We start from the raw sequence: 23,937 nt of genomic DNA, 5'->3' as shown, positions 1-23,937 counted from the left end.
TGTTAGCAGTGTTTTCTTTCTTATTTAGAATATGCCATTTTAATTAATAGCAATGAGCCTCAAGACAAGAGTAATATACAATTAAATATATTTTAAAAACCTATGTAATAATTCTAGCATCTCTGCTACCTGAGTAAGATATTTTGGTTGTGTCTCTCTTAAGGCATCACATTGTATTTGTTATTTTTATTAAATGTTGAACATTACAGTAAAAGAACACTGAATACTGAGGTAAATTATACTTATGCACAGATAAATTCCTCTTCCTCTTCTTCTTCTTCCTCCCCTTCTCCTCCTCCTCCCCCTGCCTCTCCTCCTCCTTCTTCTTTTTCTGTCAGGTCATTAGTGTGTTGAGTCAGGGTAATCAGTAATTAGTCTGAGTCTGGGTTTTGGTTTGTTCTTTTTTTTTCCCCTTATGTTATATTTTGTTCATCACAGCCTTCATAATCTTTGCAGACAGGGTCATAGACTTTTGTTTTTAGAGCAGAGACTGGAATTTTAGTGCCTGGTGGTTTTTTCTCAGGTCTCCTGCCCTATGCTGAGGCTTTATCAGGGTCCATGTGCCTCTCTTCAGTATTGAACCTCTTATCTCCCTTGCCTCTCCACTATGATATATTACCAATGACTTGTTTAGTGGGGAATATCTGTAGAGTTTCTTTGAGTTCTTACTTTCTGGCTTTACACTATAGCAAGCCCAGTGACTTGCAGCTCAGTGGATCTGTGTGAACTCCCCTGCCACTCCTCCACTGGTAGGCAGCTTATTGCCTCATTCTTAGTGTAAGGGCTAAGGTGGAACAGTTTTTTCCAGGTCTTCTACTGCTGCCTTAGATCCCCCAGGACCAGAGACACAGCAGGAGGATGTTTTGATACATTTTCCCGCCTGCCACTGAATGTTTCATATGCAAAATGCAAATAGTAGAGGCCTATGTAGAAAATTGGCAGGTGTCCCTTGTAATTTCAAAGCTCTTTGGGGTTCTAAACCACCTCTTAGTGTTACTCTACCAAAGATGAAACAGCTTGGGTTTCATTTCTCCAAGGAGAAGTTCATCTTCTTTAAACTTTAGCTCACTAAATTACTTTGCAATCTTATCTCATGGGGCTTCAAATAACCATTATTTTATAGATTAGCAAATTTTTATTGTTAGTTAAAAACATTTAAACGATGGCAGGTTTACACTGTTGTCATAAGATATATTTAGTTCAATTCTTCAAATTAAATTGAAGTTTTGGAATTTTATTCTATAGAAACCAAAGCAACTGCCATTTGGGGGCATTATATTAAAAACTTCTATCACAGGCACCTGGTTGACTCAGTTAAGCATCTGACTCTTGACTTCAGCTTAGGTCGTGATCTCCAGGTTCATCTTCATGAGTTCGAACTGCCTGCTTAGGATTTTATCTCTTCTCTCTCTCTCTTTCTCTCTCTCTGCCCCTCCTGTGTTCATGCTGTCTCTTTCTCTCAAAATAAATAAATAAACTTAAAAAAAATTCTATCCCAAAACATTTTTTTCTAAACTCTATAAAAACACATATCTTATTTAGAAAGAATTTTATTTTTGAATAGAGTTTTCAATCAGAATGGTTTTAAAGGTCCACAAATATAATGAAACTGGTATTTTAGTCAACAACAATTAATAATAACAGTAATCTTAATTACTTTAATGCCGTATTTCACCATTAAAAGTCTCTTGGTTTGCACAAAAAAGAAAGTAGGGGACTTTGAGTAGAATGTTACTAAGTTAGTTTTCTTTTTTGGTCTGCTGCTACTTCTTATAATGGAATTCATATGACCCTCATCTAATGCCCTCATAGTCTAATCTGAATAAAAGTGAAAAATCTATCTCAGTATTTAGGCAGCCAGCCTTAAGTTAGCTAAGATTACTTTTGAGGAATCAGTTTTGTTCTTCCTTTCTGGTAGAAGCATTTCTGTTTTATCGATGAAATTGTGTCTGCCTCCAGTGTCCATAAAGCCCATACTTACTTCTAGAGCACTCATCTCCCTTCTTCCTCAAAAACACCAAATTTCCCTGACATTTGTAACATCATAATTATGCTACTACCTTTCCTTGTAGCTGTCTTTTGATTCTTTCCCCTCATTTATTAATGCTTCTACCACCTGCATTACTTATTTTATTCTTTGTCTTATCATAATTCATGTATATATCACTACATACGCATATGTGCCTAACACTTTTCCTTTTTTCAGATTGTCTACCTCCTCACCTGCAACAATCTATTCCAATAGTCATTTTTCCTTCGATCATACTCTCAACAGTACTTGTGCCACTCCAGTATTTCATTGCTACAGTTATTCTCATTTCTCACTATATCATACCCTTCTAGATTATATACATTCACACTGCCAATTCTTTTATCTGATCAATACCTATTTGGAACCCTACTGTTTTCTTCACTATCAATTGTTGCATTAATATCTTCAGTTTTCATCTTATCTAGTTGTATTACATTTTCCAACATTTACATGGTCCTCTTCCATGAAAACTTCAAATCATTTACCTGGGAATGCAAGTAAACAAACAAACTCAGACTGTATAAAACTATTCACCCATTCAGCATCTATATCTCAATAGCTAAATGATGGTGGAGAATAATGAGAAAATATAGTTATAGGATTCTTAAAATTTTTAGAAACTAAAGTCAAATAGTCAAAATTGCCTGATTATTCAATGGTACTAACATAGTATATTTTACTTCCTACTTATAATAAACAGTAATAAAAATCATTCACAATGTTGTGCCTACTTTGCTCTGCACCATGCTTTGACATACATAATTTCCATAACTAACCCATGACATATATAATGTTTTTAGAACCATTTTACAGCTGATGAAACTAAGTCATGTTGGCAGTACGGGAAGTGACTTAGTTTCAGTCTATGCTCTGAATTGTTATGCTATACTACCTCTATGGCATGTCCTTTCATTTCTTTCATTTCTTTACTTCTTTCATTTCTTTCATTTTCTTTTCCTTCCTTCCTTCCTTCCTTCCTTCCTTCCTTCCTTCCTTCCTTCCTTCCTTCCTTCCTCTTTCTTTCTTTCTTTCTTTCTTTCTTTCTTTCTTTCTTTCTTTCTTTCTTTCTTTCTTTCTTTCTCTCTCTCTCTCTTTCTCTCTTTCTCTCTTTCTCCCTCTCTCTCTTTCTTTTCTCTCTCTCTCTTTCTCTCTCTCTCCCTCCCTATCTCTCTCTCTCTTCCTAATATGAATGTGTTTATCTGCTTCCTTCAAAACTGAGCTTTTCCATTTGTGACCAGATTTGACTCTGGAAATCTCAAGGACTGTGTCACTGATGTGGCCTTTTTTCTTTCTTTGTTTCTTTCTTTCTTTTTAATTTTTTTTTAACATTTATTTATTTTTGAAAGACAGAGAGACAGAGCACTGGTGGGGGAGGGGCAAGGAGAGACAGGGAGACACAGAGCCTGAAGCAGGTTCCAGGCTCTGAGCTGTCAGCACAGAGCCAGATGCGGGGCTCAAATCAAATTGTGAGATCATGACCTGAGCCAAAGTCAGACACTTAACTGACAGCTACCCAGGCACCCTTGTGATGTCCTTCTCTTTTATCTATTGCTCCCTTTCTGCTACATCATTCCTATTCACATAAAAATGAGCTCTAGATTCTCCTAATTTAAAAAATAAATAAATAAATGAATCTCATCTCTCTCACCTCTACTCCTATTTCTTATGCAGAACCCAATATTACTTTAGAAATTACCTTTATTCTTTACCCTACTCCTCATCCTGCCCCTTTAGAACTCTCTTCTCTGCTGTGGTACTCAGAATACTGGCCTCCCAATGACGTCTATATCCTAATTCCTGAAACCTGTAAATATGTTATGTTATGGCAAGTGGAAATTAAAATTACAGATGAAATTAAGGTAGCCAGTCACCTGACCTTAAAGAGATTATCCTGTTTTTTCTAAAAAAGCCCAATGTAATCACAGGGTCATTAGAAATGGAAAAGGGTGACAGAGTCAGAGGGAAGTGTGAACTATGGAGGAAGCACCAGTGAGATGTACTATTATTGGCTTTGAAAGTGGAGAAAAGGGACCAGGAGCCAAGGAATGTGAGCAGCCTCTGAAAGGTGAAGAGGGCATTGGGATGAATTTTCTTCTAGAGCCTCCAGAAAGAATACAGCAGTGCTGACCCCTTGATTAGTTTAGTGAGACCTATGTCAGACTTTTATACTAGAGAACTGTAAGAAAATGAAATTGGTTTAATTTGATCTACTAAATTTGTGATAATTCATTGAAGACAATAGAAAACAAATATAGCTTCTTACATGGGTTCACCTTCTAGCTGAGGAGTTTCTCTGATACCCCTGTGTTCTGCGTAAGTGCTTTTGTTCATAATTTCATGAAAACATCCATTTATTAAATACATATTTAAGAGGCACCTGGGCAGCTCAGTTAAGCAGCTAACTCTTGATTTCTCTCAGGTCATGATCTCAGGTTTTGAGTTCAAGCCCTGAATAGGGCTCTGTGCTGACAGCTTGGAACCTGCTTCCGATCATCTGTCTCCCTCTCTATCTGCCCCTCCCCAGCTCGTGCTCTCTCTCTCTGTCTGTCTGTCAAAAATAAATAAACATTAAGAATAATAAATAAACAACATATATACCTACATACATATTTAGTAGGAGTTACCTAGTATCATGAGTATGCCTATTTATCAGTACTATCCCTTCTAAGCCTACATACCAGATGTAGTTAGCTAGTTCATATTTGTTCATAATTTGAATATGCCATTTTTTATTTATTATTAACAGATTTGCTTCCAGAACCTGTTTCAACATCATTATCTATGAATTTTAACTGGCAAGTAATATTTTATACACTCCTAGACAATTTTTCAACATTTAGGTTCTTTTCAACTTTTTATTTTCTAATATACATTTGTTCTGCCAATTAAACTTAAATCTTCTAACTAGAATTAAATAGTCTGTGGAACTGTGCCAGTACCCTAGCATTTTGTTTAGTGCCTCATTAAGGCTTATAGAAAAAGAGAAGAAATGTTGGACAAATAACAGCACCACAACCTTGAGGAAGAGCGAATACATAGTTTGACATTTCTATAAAGTTTTGACCATGAGATTGGACTTGAAATAATTTTTACTATGTTAATAAGCACTTTCATCTACCAACAGTAGTGAGGTTAAAGTGTGTGTGTGTGTGTGTTTGTGTGTGTGTATCTCTGTGTGTGTGTGTGTGTGTGTGTGTGTGTGTGTGTGTGTGTGTGTGTAAGTTCTGGGAAATAGACTTTTATTTAGAAGTGATTTAAGAAAATGGAAACTATTCATGAGCTGAACATTTTTCTGACATCATTTTTTGGAATTTTGAAACACATACAGAAATGAAAAGTCAGGCTGAGGCCAGATACAGCAATGAGGAGCTATAATGAATAGTAATGAGTGGAGTGGACCTTAAACAGAGTTCTCAAATATAGTATTTTTTTAACTTTATCTGTTTCTGACAGCTTTCCTTGAACTTTATAATTATTTTTCCTCATAATCTCTGAACTCGGTTCTTTACTAAGAAATATGTTATCTATCTACATCTATATCATCTCTATCTTACCTATAATAACTATATAAAAATAAATGATTTTACATTGAAATTCAGAGGAAACATAACATTTTATGAGAGAAAGGTTTTACTGTTCACAAGCTCTTTTAAACTCTGCAAAAAAACGAAACAAAACATTTAGTTACTTAGACTATTCTTAGTGGGGATGGTGTCATGCAATTGTGATTTACCTTGTTCCTTTATATTCATTTGAAACCTGCCATGTTGCAGTTCTGTCAAGTACAGGGCTCAGCAAAAAGTGACTCAAGGAAGTCCACTGCGTATTTTTGTTTTAAATAAAGTTTTATTGGAAAAAATGGTCACACTCATTTGTTTATATATTATCGCTGGCTGCTTTCATATTACAATTGCAGAGGTAAGCAGTTGTGACAGGCTCCATTACCCACATTTATTATGGGTTCAAATTCAGGAATTATTTATACACCATGCATTTATTTTAGGTGATCTTCATTTTCTAAAGTCTAACACAGTGCCTTGAATTTGATAAGTAGTCAATAAATATTTGTTGAATACATAATAATTCTAAACCTCATCAGTAAAATGTAAGAACTACTAACTGGTTATTAAGATTCATGTGGAAATAAAAATCTGTGCAAACAATGTAGAATGTATAGTAAGGAGTATGGTAAGGCATAGTAGGTTTTTAATAAACATTGATTTCCCCTAATATACCATCTCTTTTGAATTTTGATGTAGGGATGGCTCTAATCCAAAAAGCAACAGTAATACTAAGAGCCTGAAATTTTTAGATGCCTTAAGATCCCTACTCAGAAGTAACATACTGTCATTTTATTCTTCTCTCAAATTCTAATTTGTGAATGATTAAGGACCTAAGAACTGAGCAATTTATGAGGAGCGTTCTTCTGTCTTTGAATGCTTAAACTTTCTCCCTTTAATATATCATGGCAAATTCTGTCACTTTGGATATTGTGAGCCAACCATTTAACAAGAGAATCAAAATCTTTGAGCTGCATCTCATCAAATGGAAACTGAGCATGATGTAATTAAAGATAAGCAGCAACAAGACAAAGAAAAACAATTATTTCTTAAAACTAAAATGTCTTTGTAGGGTAGATGGAGCCAACCATTTGTTCTGGATGGTTGTTTTTGATTTGTCTGTCTCTCCTTTCTTCTCTCTCTCCCCTCTCTCGTTCTCTCCTCTCTGTCTCTCTTTTTCTCCCCACTTCTCTCTCTCTTTGTGTGTAAAGTGAGAATATTGGAATGCATATATGCTAACATTTCTCAGGAAGATCAAGAGGGTGCTATATGAGCAGAACATTGTGTACTCCTCTGGGGTAAACTATCTGAGGTAGACAGGAGCAGAAATTGCTGGAAAAATTATTTTAAATAAAGTTTAAGAGTATCTAGATTACCAAGACAGAAAAAAGAAAATTAGTCATTCTAAAAGTAAGTACTAAAGTAAGAAATCAGAGGTAAAGTCAAGGTTTGCATGAAACCGATTCTATTTGAGTGATTACTGACAACAGAACTGATGTGTCTGCAGCTGGCTTTACCAAACTTTGAATATACATGTAATGAGCTGGTTTAATGGTTGTGATTGGTCTTCTTCTTCCTGCCAAGGTAGTAACAGGAACTAGATTTATCCATCCCTACACACTTAAAATACACACATATCTGCACTCACACACACAATATTTGAAACAATGTTTTCAAGACACTGGGCATCAGGCAATGAGGGGCAATCAATAATTCCTGAGAAATAAGGTCAGCCTTATGAGTGCTCCAGTTTACTGCCTTGAGAGTGTTTCCAGGCTATCGCATCATAATAGGGAATTCCTCTAGATCCAGGCAGATGCCTGAGTTCATAAAACAGAACTGAAAATCTGGGGCAACGAAGCCAGCTTAAGTTTGTAGGATAGAAAACTAAAAACGAGAGCTGCATAGAGAACTACAAATCTAACAGGGTCTCCTTGAATATTCATCTGAGTATTTTCAATCCCATGCACATGAGGAAATTACCTAAAGCTGGGTAATACATATCTGTGATGTGTCGGTTCCAAGCCTGTCCTCAGTCTGGAAAGTATCAATATTAACAGGGTGTTGGGTAGAGTACTCAGAAGGGCCTTCCCTCAGTAGTGGGGAATAATAAACCCTGTATTAAATGCTCTTCTGGTCCTACCTAACAGATCTTAATCACAGAGATACAAATGGATCAAATTGTTTCTAAGTAATTTAGCTGCATCCCAGAATAAATCTCATGAATATTTATGAATATAAAAATATCCAGCACACAACAATGTGAAATTCACAATGTCTAGTACTTAGTCAAAAATCAGTAAGGATGATAAGAGGCAGAAGACTATGACCCATAAGAGAAGAAATAGCAACCAGCTAAAGCCAACCAAGAAGTGACATAGATGCTAGAATTAGCAGACAAGGCCTTTAAAAACACTTATCCAAACCGTGTTCCTGTTGTCCCGTTAGTTATACAGAAATATAGAAGCTTTAAAAGTGATCCATTCAAATTTGTAGAGTTGAAAATTATAGTATCTAAAATGTAAAACACGCTCTCATGAGTTCGAGCCCTGCGTTGGGCTCTGTGCTGACATCGCAGAGCCTGGAGCATGTTTCGGATTCTGGGTCTCCCTCTCTCTCTCTCTCTCTCTCTCTCTCTCTCTCTCTCTCTCCCTCTGCCCCTCCTTTGCTTGCAATCTGTCTCTCTCTCTGTCTCAAAAATAAATAAACATTAAAAAATTTTAAATGTAAAACATGCTCAACAAGATAATTGCTAATGTTTCAGTATGAAAGAAAGATTAATGAATTTGAAGATAACAAACATGAAACACACAGAAAAAAAAAGAACCAATAATTTAAAAGTCATAAATGAACTTTGTGACAACTTTAAACAACCTAATGTATGTATAATTTGAGTCCCCAGAGGGAGAGAACAAAAGCATATTTAAGAAATAACGTCTGAAAACCTTTTGAATTTGGTAGAAACCAATGCAAAAAGTTCAATGAATTCCAACCACAAGGAAGATTAAGAAAAACACAAGTCCAAATGAATAATGAAGAAAAAAGTCTTAAAAGTAGCAACAGGGAGAAAAATGTTAGGAAACTTCAGGATTCTAGTGTATTTCTTATCAGAAACAATACAACAAAGGAGACAGAAGTTCTGTCTGAAAGTTCTGGCAGAAAAATTCTGATGGATAAGAAGATGTGAATTTAGAATTCTATACCCGGCTAGCATGTATTTTAAATATATGGGACAAACCCCCTTTTTTTTCAGATACACAAGCTTTGAAAGAATTCTTCACCAGAAGTCCAAGTCCCACGCTATAAGAAATGTTAAAAGGACTTCTTTAGACAGAATAAAAATGGCATAAGATAGGACTCTACAAAATGTAGATCCCAAAACTTAACTACATTGATAAATATATCATATTTTTCTTGTTCTTTAAATCTCTTGAAAGATATTTGATTATTTAAACAGAAAACACAATGTAGTGCATGTTTAAAAGTAAAATGCATGACAAGAACAACATCACACCAAAATATGGATGACTCTCTTAATAGTTTTGCTGAGTGAAAGAAGCCTGACAAAATTATTTCATAAAGTATGATTATATTCATATAAAACTGTAGAACATGCAAATGAATAGTGACAAAAAAAATCAATGAGGAAAATGAGTGGTAGTGGGACAGGATTACATTAGGGTATATTGAAGCTTTTGGAGGTAGTGGAAATGTTTATTATTTTTATCATGGTGATGGCTTCATAGGTGTATGCAGTTATTAAAACTTACTGAATTGAAGACTCTAAGTATATGGAATCGATTATATGTCAACTCATCAATAAACTGATTTAAGAAAAAAGAAAAAGAAAGGTTGAAGGTGGTAGATGATTTCTATGACCCCTTTTCCCTATGGTATATTTTTATATGGAACTCTGTCCTCAAGAAGGAAAGTCTGTAATCAGCTTAAGTTGCTTGCTATGGAGTGTATGCTAATTATTGGTTGATATAAATTAAATGTTAGCCATTTGCCTGCAGAACAGTCTAGGGATCTGACCTCTCTGATCTCATTGAGACAAGTGAATTTTCCAGTGTATAAGTCAATTAAATCAAACCATTAAACATGGTTTACCCCTTATCTCTACTCCTTAGAGCAGCACTGCTACATGACAGTCCAAACTGTACATATTATCTTTATAATGCACTGCTTTATTTGTATCCATGATCTCTACCTTGTTGAACATTCTCAACCTAAACAATGTAGTCAAGTTATAGTAAATTGACTCTGTTCCTGGAAACTCTTAAGACTACTGCAACTGAATCAGCCTTTAGTCATGAAATTAGAGAGACATTAATTGGCAAATCATCATTAGTCAGTGAGCATCTTTTTCCACATTGAAGTTAACATACAAATGATGACAAAACCCTTATACTGAAGAACCTAAATTCAAGGTGGAGACAGATTTATAAATGAGTATATGTGGTAAAATTTCACAGTTGGCAGTCCTGTATTTAGGGAACAATGGGAGACATAAGGAAAGAGTGGTTACTATTTCTTGATATGTTCTTGATCTCAGAAAAACCTTAAAGAATGGATGGGATTTGAACTTAGTCTTCAAGAATTACCTTATGTTTGCCAGGTAGAAAATAAAAAAAGTAGTCATTTTAGAAAGATAAATTAGTATATACAAGCAGAATAGCAACTGAATTATTTGCAAAGTGAATGGAGACAGCCAAAGATGAAGCTGTAAAAGTATTTAAGAGGCAGATTATAGGAGGGGACATTGTAGAGGAGTTTTAAATCAGACACTTAAGATTTTATTCAGCTTTTCGGTCCTAATTAATGGATTACTTGCTCTCACTAAATTGTTCTTGCCTTGTTATAATTATCCACAGTTTATTCAGAAATGTAACAGTTTTTCTATTATTCTTTGTATGGACAAATTAAGCCACTTAGAAAAGGTCTTCACATCTTAAATTCTGCTAAAACATTGTATTATTACACAGCATCAATTTTTTTGCAAATTCCCTAAACTTACTTAATTACTAGTGTGGTTTAAGTCACATGAAACCAGTTGTAGTATAATCTGGGAAGACGCCTCTCTGACAGTTCCCACTTTTGTCCTGTTTTGTCACAATATCAGTAAGGTCCTTCACATTTCAGGGGATCAGGGGTTATATGGATTTTAGCATTAACATATGATAATAATACCAAATTATAATAGACAAAAATATTAATATTAATCACTATGCATTGAGTCCTAGTTCTGTGATAAACGTAAGGTGAAGTGCTTCTGTATTCTTTCCTTTAATTCTTATGACTAACCAATGAGGTTGCCGTTTCACCAATGAGCAAACTGAAGCCTCAAATAGTTAAGGTCATGTAGATAGAGACTGGAGTGCAGCTCTGTCAGATTCTAAATAATGTAATAAAACATAAGGTTAATGAAATAACTGGTACCCTACTAAGCCAAAATAACTCATGTATTTTCAGGATGTAATTTAGACCCTGCAAAGAATGTACCATGCTCAATTACTATCAACATTAAAATGGGAAAAGCAGTTTTATTGTTAAATATTCTATTACTCCTTTAAAATTCAATCTACACAGACATTTTAAAAACAAAGTATACAAAGAGCATAATTTGAATTCAAATGTTAAGTGCTTCTGATTCTAGGGGAAGCATCGGAAGTTGTTTGGAATTCTTGAATGAATATCTATAAATTGGACATTTACATAAAAGAGGTTTATTTTTGAAGACATATAATTTTGAATCTGCAGAGTGTATATGTGCGTATTTGTATATAATGAGTCAAATTGGAATGCTGTTACCTGTAAGAATAGGATCTGTCATCTTCAAGGCTCAAATGTAACCCGCATACAAACTATTTAATTGAAAAAGAAAATAGTAACAGTGTGTTGCTTCTTTTTTTATGCTTCACATGGAATAAAATGTCAGAGAGTAACAAAAGGCGTTAGCAATTCTGCTTCTAATGACTTTAATGACAGATGCAAGGCTGAAGCCCCATGCAGCATTATGAAAATTTATCCCACATGCGCTTTAATTATATGTGCTAACTTTACAGACAAACCAGATTGTTCTAGCTGTCACATAGAGGATCAAATACAAATGTGAATGCATATGGCACACTGTGTTGATTTTCCTAACAGCATTCAAACATACCACAAGTTTCCTACTTTCTTTAACATTAACGATGAACCTTAGACCAGGATAATGATGAACAGAAGACAAAATTAAATTGTAATCCTTTCTCACTTAAAAAAAAAAAGAAATCATAGATTTTTCTCTACGTGATATGACAATTAACATAATATATTTTAAAACACATCATTAACATGTTCATTTTCAACCAGAAAGCTACCAAGGAACTGGTGATACATGCAAAACTTTTTAATAAGAAATACTTAGTAGGTGAATTAAAAGTACCAGAACAAAGATTGACACAGTTGGATCTCCAAAGTATTCTTACTCTATGTGAAAAATGCAAGTTTGGTCTAAAATATCAAATTAAATGCTTTACCTTGAAATGCATGTCCTTTATTTCTAAAAAAAAAAAAAACACTTTTAATTATCACTTCCATCTAAAATTGTTACATTACTTTAAATTTATTCTTACATTATGCCTGAAGTCCAGGCTGGAAAATTATTATTTTAGTCTTATTTCAGAGATTGACTCCCAGAATTTGAAGCTAATCAACGTAACTGACAGTAATGTTTGCAGAAATTGCAAAATCTGCACGGACCTACTGAAATATACTAATGGCTAAACCATTTATTTGTATCAAAGGGCTTAATTCCTTACCTTTTTCTGTAGCCATCTTATTTGTCGTATAACATTGCCTTTCCACTTGCTTTTGTGTTCCTCTGCCTTCACCTGGAGCATATTCTTATGATGCTCTGTTAAAAATAATGAAGTAAATGGGAGAGACAAATCCACCCATACAAGGCCAATCTGTAGGTGACCATCAGACACAGTAGTGATAAACCCAGACTAAGTTGTCGAACTTCAGATTTGTGAACTAAATGAATACTTATTGATTTGAGGCACTGGGCTTTGGGATGATTTACTGACCATAATTTTAGCAATGATTCATGTCACTCTTTTGAGTTGAATTTTGAACTTGTGTTTAAAACATTTTACTGAATGGAGTTGTGCTTCATTGAAATTTTTATATTTTTACTTAATATTTTTCCACATTCTTACATTGAAAGAGTGTTCATTAACTTTAAGGGATATGTTGTTTTATCACCAGATAGGTTTTCAATCACAGGATACTCGATTCATTTAACTAGAATGACATCTCAGCAGGCTGACATGGAAAACAGCCCACCAGCACCTTCTTATCTAATTAAGAGAAAGACTAAATCTTTTTCTAAGTAAACTCCCATTTCTTGACCAGAACCCGTCTTCTAATCTAATCATTGTTTAATGGGTAAATTTTCAGCCACATTCAATTTAAATGTTTGGAATTTGAGAAATTGCCACTACAATCTGTAAGAACTACTAAATCTTTCTTAAAGTAACAATTTTCTGGAGTAGCTCTTGGTCTTACTGTGTTTAATGAACATTGGCATTCAAAAAATGCATGATCTTTTTGCCTACAACACACAGAGATTTGCAAACTGGTCCACAGGCCTAATCCTGCCTGCCACCTGTTTTTTGTTAGTGTTGTTACTGTTTTTTAATTAAATTTTATTAGAGTATAGCAATGCTGATTCATTTACACGTTGCCTGAGGCTGCATTCATTCTACAATGGCAGAGTTGAATAGCAGAGACAGAGAATGACTCATCAAGGCTAAAATATTTATTTTTTGACCCTACATAGAAAAAGTTTGCTGTTTCCTGGCCTGTGCTGTCAAGTATTGCTTTAGTCTTAATATCTGTCATGCATTTATCATATTTTGCATTGATTTTACCAAGTCATTTATTATTTCCATGAGTTTTGGTTAAAAAATACATTAAACATTTACATATTTTTATGTAAATAAGAACAAAATCAGATGAACAAATGACAGATAATGGCATTTTCTGCCTGTCATAAAGTAGACCAAGTCCAAGTAATTCATTTGGTTATTCAAAGTTCCTCATAACTTGGGCTGTCGCTAGAGTACAATTGATTCATCATTAACCTTTACTCTACCATTCTTTAAAATCATGCCCCACAGAGAAAGGTTTTCTGTTAATTTTCCACTACCCTCTCCCCTTCAGTTCTCATTTTGAAATGTATTATTTTCTTTAATAAAACTAAGAAACCAACATTTACAAGTGTAGTTTTTCTTGCTAATTGACTAATCTAAAATTTTCAAATCTTCAAGTGCCAATTGCATGTTGACCTATAATATAATTAAATAATCTATCATGTTTATTCCTGATGCCATATATCAAGCAAAAACTGATTTTATAAGCAAAATGTAAATACTTAAGCCAGTTGTAATATTTCCATATATTTTGTATTCCCTAAGAAATAAGCAAATTGCTGGCTTCAGAGTGTTTAATAAACTGTTTTGAATAAAAATGGCCAAAGAGTTCAAATCTAAGATTTGAGATGATCAATAAATTTACATTCAAATTGAGTACTAACATTAAGAGAGTTGAAAACAATAGATACAAGGTCAAATATGACAGCTTGAATATGGAAATTATGGAAATAGAAAAACTCTTTCATTGAACTAGCTATAAAACAATATTACTATAGGAGACTAAAAAAAGGAATTCCTTTTAAAAAAAGGAATTCCTGTATTTTAATGAACATATATCAAGTATTCAAAATGAATCAGATTTAATATTAATTTTATGTATATCTCAAAAATGTGGAAATATAACTCTAACATCAATTTCTAACATCATCACATCAAGCTATGGAGAGGGGATATACTTTATTTTTTTTCAGTTATTTATTTGGGAATATGTAGACATTATCAATAAATAGCCTATCTAAAAACAGTTAAAGGATTTTTCTAAAGTCTTTCAACAAATTATAAAAACAAATTAGAGATGTAATTTTGAATACAAGTTTGGATTTATGATTACTAAAAAATTTAACCACCATCCTCTAGCCATTTTATCAAAAACTGTCAGCTATCTGCCATTCGGATATTAAGATTTTCAGTTACTCTTGATTATCAGGGACAACTTTGTGACACAGTCTCATTATGTCATACCAAAATGACCTGAAACTGGGAAGAATTTAAATGGAGATTAAATTTAAAGTACTTAAAACACTTTGGGGTTTTGAGGTTGAAAAATATTGAATTTTTATTGCTAGTCAAGTCACAAGGATTAATAGAACACTCTTCTAAAAAAAAAGAAATTGAAATTCTGAATGTTTTATTTCACACTATCAGAACCTTTTGAATGTAAAAACCTGATATTTAAATACCATGAGGAGAGAACGTGGTTTTCTAATCTTTTCAAAATGAGGCTAAAATTACTCTAAGAACAGTCTCTCTTGGGACATCTGTCTTCTCAAATAACCCTTTATGCTGTTTAAGAGCAGAAGGAGTTTCATATTTTCCAGTTAGATATTAAATAAAAATTGCTAAAGCACTAAAAATTGCTTTATTTGGTTCATATTTTGCTAAAATGTTCCAATTGAAATTTATCATATCATACTTTCATTTATAAATCCTTTAAAGTCAGAATAACTTTGCCTCATTAATAGAAAGGAAGTATTATATCAGTTTGTATTAGAAAAGCATGTGCATGGCTTAATTACATTCCAGTACAAGAAATAATTAAGAAAAAATAATTTTGAAAAAGAAGAGAATAAAATGCGCAATACTAGACATAAAGAGGTATTCATTTCAATGTATTTGTTAGCATTTATGGCACAAAACCAAAAATTAATTTTTGACATTTCTATCACTTAGGTTAGTGACTAGCAGGTAGTAATTACTGAGGTAAAGTGTATTGAGTAACTGATTTAATTCATCAAGTCTTTGTGTGTTTCCTCAAAATGAAGGCAAAAAAAAAGTCTGAAGGTGGAAAGGAAATTATTACTGATAAATCTGCCTTTTGGGAGAGGCTTAAACATTAAAATTTCAGCATCATAAAAAGGCTGGCAGATGAAATACTGTGAAATTTGATCTTGTTGGGTATTGGAAATGCAGGCGGGGATAAACTTGGGATAAAGTTTTAGCTTAGCAGGACACAAGGCTGAGCAGTGTCTGAAAATACACGGTGGAGATGCAAGTAAATTGCATGAGAAGAAGGAAAGGAGCAAGATAAAGATGGAGAGTAAAAAAGTAAAAGTGGAAAGACAACACTTGTCCATCTCTGAAAGTGAGCTTCATGAATTGTAGGAGAATTTGTAAATTCAATTACAAAAAGTTTAAAATCTAATGTTGTTTAAGAGAGGGAAATGGATTTCTACCTTCCCAGGTTCAACCTACAAAACAAAAACAAGCAAAAAAAAACCCACTACATTTTATTTTCTCTGATTTTGTTAATAAGACAAATATATCAGTCATTGGTGTTATTCATTGACTGCTTTAAAGTTCCTGCAAAATCAAAGAATAACCAAATAAATAAATTTATTCTATATGTTTGACTTAAAGTGCGTTTTTAGACTGACGTACTGTCCATAGTCTAGGTTGATTTGCAGAATGCCCACCACCTCCCAAGAGGAAATACCTGTGTTTTGTTCACATTAGAGGGATGATTGTAGATTTCATTTACGGAAGATTTCATTTTGGTAACAAAAGAACAAAAATAAAAATGTTATATATGTTGGGGGGAAGTCATATGATTAGGTCAAAATATGTCATATACCTGGAATCCTGTTGGGTTTATTGTTACTATCCTTGTTATGATATGTTCCTACAGACAGATATTTAGCTTTAAGGCACTTTTGTTATAAGATGATAAAATAGAGGTTATTAGCATGTACTCTACCACTGCATATTACACGATACGGAATGTAAACCAAGATGAAGAAAAATAGTGGAAACAAACACACTAGAATCTAGGTGTATCTTAATTTAAGTTAAATTTGCTCTGTTTTGTAGTTTGTTTTTTTTTTTGTTTGTTTGTTTTTAACGTTTATTTATTTTTGAGACAGAGAGAGACAGAGATGAACAGGGGAGGGGCAGAGAGAGAGGGAGACACAGAATCGGAAGCAGGTTCCAGGCTCTTAGCCATCAGCCCAGAGCCCGACGCGGGGCTCGAACTCAAGGACTGAGAGATCGTGACCTGAGCTGAAATCGGTGGCCCAACCTACTGAGCCACCCAGGCGCCCCTGTTGTTTGTTTATTATAACATTGTTATGGGTTGAATTTCAGATTTTTTTAAGATATGTTGAAGTCCTAACCTGCAGTAAGTTATTTTATTTGGAAAGAGGGTCTTTGAAGATAGAATCAAGTTAAAATGAGTTAGTTAGGGTAGGCCCTAATTCAATATGACCGGTGTTTTTATAAGGGGAAAATTTGAACACAGAGACATACAGGAGTTTCCATTGATGGAAGAGGCAGTGACTGGAATGATGCATCTATAAATCAAGTAATATCAGTTATTGGTGATCTCCACCAGAAGCTAGGTAATGTCAAGGAAGGATTCTACCCTACAGATTCTAAAAGGAACATGGTCTTATTGACAGAGGTTTCAGACATCAAGCTTTCAGACTGTGAGATAATTAAATTTATGTTTTTTTTTAAGCCGTCCAGATTGTGGTAGTTTGTTAAGATAGATCTCTGAACCTAATGTAGAATTTGGTACCAGAAGGTGAGGTATTGCTTTAAGAAATGCCTGAAAATATAGAAGTAGCTTGAAATTGAGTAAGAGTAATGGGTGGAAGAATTTTGAGGCATTTAACAGGAAAAGTCTAGATTGTCTTGAACAAACTGTTGGTAGAAGTGTGGACTATACAGGCAATTCTGGCAAAGGCTCAAAAACAGCAAAGAAGAGCAGTAGAGAAAGGTTTTATTGTCTTAGAGAATATGAAGTGGGTGCTGCTATAAATAATGAATATTAAAGATACTTCTAGTGAAGTCTCAAAATATTGAGGAATCTGTTAACGACTAGAGGAAAGGTGATCCTCGTAAAGTGCAGAGAATTTGGCTGAATTGGCTTCTTGTGATAGCTGAAAGGCAGAGTTTATATGCAATGCACTTGGATATTTAGTGGAGGAAATTTCTAAGCCAAGTATGGAAGGTGCAATCTTGTTTCTCCTTACTGTTTATAGTAAAATGTGAGAGGAAAAAGATAAATTAAGGAAGAAATTCTTTATTTTTTTAATGTTTATTTATTCTTGAAGGAGAGAGACAGAGTGTGAGCCAGGAGGGGCAGAGAGAGGGAGACACAGAATCTGAAGCAGGCTACAAGCTCTGAGCTGTCAGCACAGAGCCTGACGCAGGCCTGAACCTATGAATCGAGAGATCATGTCTTGAGGTGAAGTCGGATGCTTAACTGCCTGAGCCACCCAGGCACCCAAGGAAGGAATTGTTAAGCAAAAGAAACCACCCTTTGTTGATTTGGAAAATTCTTAGCCTATTTAGATAGCACTGTCTGGAAACAGGGCAGGATTGTATCTGGACAAACCTTTGCTAAAGAGATCAGGTTTGTGGCTTCTGGATCCATTCACCCTCCTCAGCAGAAGCCAGAAATAGTGATGCAGTTATTCAGGAAAAGTATGCAGAGGACTCTTGTCTGAGGGCTTGGACCACCATGAGTTGCAGGGGAGACTGACAAGTTTTTTGAGAATTTTATACCTGCAAAAGCACTCCAGCCTGGACTGAAAAGGACTAAAATGAGACAAAATGAAGGCAACTTACTTGCAAAGTACAGTGATGAATGCACAGGCCTGCACTGCCTGGTGTGCAAGAGGATAGAGCTGCCACCTCAGCAGGCCCGGAGAAGGAAGAAACTGCCCAGGATTATTCTCAGGTCTGGAAATCTAAGAGAAATTTGCTTAATGGGCTGCAAACTTGCTTTAGATGAATGACTCCTTCATTGCTTTCATTTTCTCCCCTATAAAATGAGAGTGTTTATTCTATGTTGTCCTACCATGGTATTTTGGAGGCTTTTTTTTTTTCTTTTAAGGTTTCACAGGTACACAAATAGAGTGAAATTTTGCCTCAGGAATAAGCATATCTAGAGTCTCACCCGTACCTGACTTAATATGATTTATTATATGGGATTGGGGATCTTTTAGTTTTGTGGTAACTATACTTAGGTATGTTTCTTTTTAACTTAGTTGATAGTGGAATGAGTTAAGACTTTGAAGATCTCAAGATGGAATGTATTTTGCAAGTGGGAAGTACATGAATTAATTATTGTTCATTTTTCTTGAATTGTCTAAATGTACTTACTACTAATTGATCTTAAATCTTCTTCCAGTACAGAAAATTTCATCCTTAAATGTGTTTAACTACACAAGATCATATATCTAACTCTTTTATAATGGAGGTATTTCTATTATAGTTCTTTGCTCTTATATTCAAGTCTTTACTATTTGCTATCTGGATTTTCTGGAGGGCTGTTCTTTTGGGATTTCACCTTATCCACATTATGGACTTTTTTTTAAATCACTGGATCCCCATTTTAGGGAGTTCACATCTTCCTCACATTTACTGTCTCATTGTAGGACGTATCTTCCAATAGCTTACAGAGAAAGAGTGCATGGCGGGTGACAGCGAAACGTTGATAAGAAAAAAGCCAAACCACTATTAGTGTTTAATATAAAGATTTTCTATAGGCCTCAGACTTTCCACAATTGTAGGAAATGATGGAGCACCTTCTGTAAGCTGGTGTTTCTGTATCTAGTATGGAACCTAAGGTCACTGGAAGTCAATTGGGTTGGCAGTTGAGAAGGAAAGTTGAATGTGCAAAGCAAAGATAACCTGGAACCCAGGGGGGCAACTGGAACATGCAAGGCATAATAGAATTGGCTTCTGTTACTTTCTACCTTGATGTTGTGGAGGGCTTGCCAAAGAAATTATTGCCCGTTACCATAGAGATACATATGCACTTGTCCTTCCAAATCTAATGCACAATATTCAGGCTAATATTAACCCGAAGCCCTACAGAAAAGGAAGTGCTGAAATATTGAGTTGGATTTTGAGTATAATGGAGTCAAACACATATATTCACATCTACAATATAATCTTTAACCTTCAGGATACTTTGTGTATGGATTTATCATTTTATCAGCTGATGCCAATTTACTGAAATGTGGACAGGGCATACTTATGTAGTAAGGAAGTAGTATCAAAGGAGTTAGTGGCAACGTGTAAAGCATTTTGCTTCCTTCTAAAGGTCTGCTGCTCAGATGAGGGCAAATTTGGTTTGATGTCCTTCATGGAAGCCAATTTAAATTTTCTTACATTTTTATCATTTAAGTCATTTTGTGAGGGCTCTTTGGCTTTTAAAAAATAATAGTTATTAATTCTGAGTAAATGTTTTGTGGAATATGAATTCAAAGTTAATAGAGTAAGGAATACTTGAAAATTCAGAACTATAACAAACCAGTGCTTATCAGAATCTATTGCTCTATCTAGAGTTTCAGTTTAATGAGCATACTAACATTTCAGCATCCATTACACACTGAAAAAAAGTTTTCAATAATTAAGGATAATTGGCAATAGAAAATGAGCAGATGAAAATGACTCTGCATTAGACTCTGGCAGACTGCTCTTTCAGTGTGTGCTGGAAAAAGAGAAGGGAGGATGAGGATTTTAAGTAGCAATCCAAATTGGTCAACTGTGTCCTTATTATTTTGCACTTTTTTTCGTCACGCTCTGTATTTCAGCTTCCATTTTAAAATTATTTTATAAAGTGTATTCAGATTTCCCACAAAACACTATTCTTGAGGTTAAATACCAGTCAAATTATGACTATATTTAATTATTATGCAGTGTCATTTTGTGTCAATTAGCGTTAATTTGTAATGTCATTTAAGAAGCCAAGTCGTTTTGAACAACCTACTTACTCCAGAACACCATTGTTTATTGTATTTTCCAATACGATATCATTAAACCTAACATGATTTCATCAGGGAGGTTTTTTTTTCATTAAAAATAATCTTCAAAATGGCATATTTGAGGCTTTATTTTATATTGGTGCCTGTTAGAAGGAGGAATATCTTTTGTGTCATTTAAAAAGTGTTAAGAAGTTACATTGCAGTCTTCTTGGCTTAATTTAAAACCAGACTCGATATTTGTCTATGTTAGGTTTATTTCTGAATGCCCTATAACATTTTCAATAGAAATGCTTGGGCATTCCAATTAAAAATAGTATTTTTAATATAATTTCCCAAGTATTTATGAAAATACTTATAAATTCAAAGCACGTGCAGACACTTATGCACATACAGACAGGCATGCAAAACATATGCAGGGGGTTCTGGGTGGCTCAGTTGGTTAACAATTCAACTTCAGCTCAGGTCCTGATCTCTTAGTTTGTGGGTTGGAGCCTGCCTTGGGGTCTGTGCTGACAGCTCAGAGCCTAGAGCCTGACTTGGATTCTGTTTCTCCCTCTCTCTCTCAACCCCTCCCCCGCTCATGCTCAGTCTCTCTCTCTCTCTCTCTCTCTCTCTCTCTCTCTCTCTCTCTCTCAAAAATGCATAGACATTAATAAAAGAAAATGTCATGTTCAGGTCATGCATATACGTAGGAACACAGGGACACAAATGTACTCACATATGTTCATGTTCTCACATACAAAGAACACACACAATTAAAAAGAACATTCACAGCACTACCACTACCGGAGGCTAAGCCTAAAGGAAATTATTACTTGAATTAGGGAGGAATTATATCAATTCCTTTAAAATGGGGACTCTTGATTGCTTTTGTTAAATACATGGTAGATGGAAAAGGAGGAAGTGGGATGGTGGGTATTAGGACGATATTATAATGCTTCAGAAAGAAGAAGGTAGTAGCCAAACAAAAGAGATGTATTAGAGATGAGATGAAGAAGTTTGATTCTAGGTACTTTGGAAAAATATTGCATCTCCTCCATCCCAGTATGATTTAATTGGAAAGGCGCCTCACTTCTGTGATGTTCTTCCCCAGAACCCCAGTCTAACCATAACAAAACATAAGACAAACCCAGACTGAGGGACATTAAAAAACAAAACAAAACAAAAAAACTTGACTAATGTTCCTCAAAAGTCATAGGAAACAAAGAAGGACTGAGAAACTGTCACCGACCTGAGGAAATTAAGGTCAATGGTGATTAAATTCAAGGTGAGATCCCAGATTGGATCCTAGAAGGGAATAATGGCATTATTATGAAATCTGCTATCATTCATATAGTCTGGTTTAATTAATGTTATTGTTCCAATGATGATTTTAGTTTTAATAAATGGACTATGATAATGTAAGGCATTAGCTTCCGGGAAATAGGTGAAGGGGTATACAAGAAATACATAAATTGGTAGTGACTTTTATGTAAATCTAAAATTTCTAAATTAACAAGAAATGTTTTAAGTAATGACAGGATTCATCAAGATAATTTCCTATGTGATATAAAATAAATTAAAAAATGATGTTAAATGTAACTCTAAGAATTTTAGCCTAATTGTAGAATAAATTTCCTTTCACATTATAAAATGATTTGCCTTTTCCAGATAATTTCTAATATTTTCTTAGATTGAGGTCTAAGAGAAAGTAGGGACATAAAAATTAGAACAAGGGAAGAAATATATAGAATGATGTCAAGAAAAACAGAAAAAAAATTTGGAGGATTAAACATGAGAAAGATAAAATCAGAGTTGGGGAAAATAGAAAAGAAAGGGTTAATAGAAATGTTACTGAGATTTGTGGAATATATAAATTTTAATGTTTTTCAGGAAAAGAAAGTATAAATTGGATTATTATTATTAGTAGTAGTAGTAGTCTGAAGTGTGGTTCCTCAATAGTACTTCACTACTGCGATTGGACTACTTGATTCCAATATCTATAAAGGTTATGCCTATTTTTTTTAATATTCACATTTGCAAGGATGATAAGAGAAAACTATATTGGTGTATTAAATGTAATACTATGAAATTGGAAAACAGGAGAATCATCCTGGAGAAAAAACAAAAAACAGAATAAGGGCATGCTTTCTATAATTAATCATTGCAAAAGAGAAATTTAGAAAACTGGCATCACAAATCTAAAAATAAATAGGTACGGAATGTATGACAAATATTCAAATAAGGTGATGTGATAGCAAGTGATTGGCTATAAAGAATGCTTTTGTTTGGTTACTGAGAGTTTGGGCAGAAAAATATATTCTTTCTGTGATGTGTCAAAAAACAGCGAGCCTTGTAATAATCAAGAGATGAACACTTCAAACAAAGAGAAAAACTCATATAAATCCTTAAGGCTGTAGCTAACAGGGTGTTTATGAAGAGAGAATAAAGGTCAACATGATTATAGCATGGAAGGAGAGGTGTAGGGGAATATGAGATGGAGTCACATGGGTAAGGAGGTACTAGTCATGGTTGTTGACCCTTCAAAAAAGATAATTGAATTTGTAAACTGTTGTTGTAAACCTTTAGATAGTTTTAAATAGGAAAGTGGCATGATCTGATTTATAACTTTTAAATGAATACATTGTGAAGAATGGGATTTGGGGGAGCAAATGAAGAAGGAGGCAACTTAAAACAAGGATAGCAAAGAAGCTAAAATTTCTAAGCAAAACAAACACACAAACAAAAAAACTGCATACATACACACATGTTGAAAAGAGTTAAGAGTAGGATTGGTATTGATAAAATCAAAGTCATGGACTAGCAGAAACTATTAGCGTTCATCAATGTTTAATGTGCTTCCTTACGTTTATGTTCTTATTTATGAAGTTGGCCTGTGAAAATTGTTTTGGCCAGATTCCTCTGAGCATAAGAGAAGTGTGGCATTTTTTGGTTTGAAGCAGATAAGAGATAATATGTTCTTCATTTGCTTTCATCTCCACTATGATAACCTCGAGGTTGGTTTTCTGTATGGTGCAGCCACCAAGCAAGTAAGCCACCTGAGCACCATCAGACTGTATCTAACTGACAAAGTAAATCTATATTGTGTAAAGCCACAAAGATTTAAGAGTTTATCAGTTTGAATGGCTAACATCAATTTTTGTTTTTAATATATGCACTGATTAAAATTATGTTTATAAAACTAATGACTTGAGTCAGTCAGAGCTCATGATACTATTCTTAACAGTAAAAGCTGATATGAAACCATCCATGTACCATGACCGAAAACACATTACGGTGAAGTACACATAATCGAAATAACCGACAAGTTACACCAACATGTAATCATATCTGTTGCTGGACAGATTATTTTTATTTTTACACATTGCTCTGTATTCATTCTTTCTTTCTATCTATCTATCTATCTATCTATCTATCTTATCTATCTA

At 34.3% G+C, this 23,937-nt stretch overlaps 1 long non-coding RNA gene across 6 annotated transcripts in view; it reads right to left on the bottom strand.

Moving 5' to 3' along the window:
- Positions 1-789: 789 nt before the first annotated feature.
- Positions 790-23,937, bottom strand: part of LOC109493053 — a 151,646-nt gene continuing 128,498 nt past the window's right edge. For all 6 annotated transcript variants that reach the window (XR_006588215.1, XR_006588214.1, XR_006588217.1 and 3 more), the window contains 4 exons: positions 12,396-12,490; positions 12,114-12,136; positions 11,404-11,456; positions 790-2,517 (listed from right to left, as the gene is read on the bottom strand). This is a non-coding gene — a long non-coding RNA (uncharacterized LOC109493053). The remainder of the gene's footprint in view (positions 2,518-11,403; positions 11,457-12,113; positions 12,137-12,395; positions 12,491-23,937) is intronic.

This window comes from Felis catus, chromosome D3 (genome assembly GCF_018350175.1).
Source record: "Felis catus isolate Fca126 chromosome D3, F.catus_Fca126_mat1.0, whole genome shotgun sequence".
NCBI classification, from domain to species: Eukaryota; Metazoa; Chordata; class Mammalia; order Carnivora; family Felidae; genus Felis; species Felis catus.
This window is presented reverse-complemented; position numbering and strand designations above follow the sequence as displayed.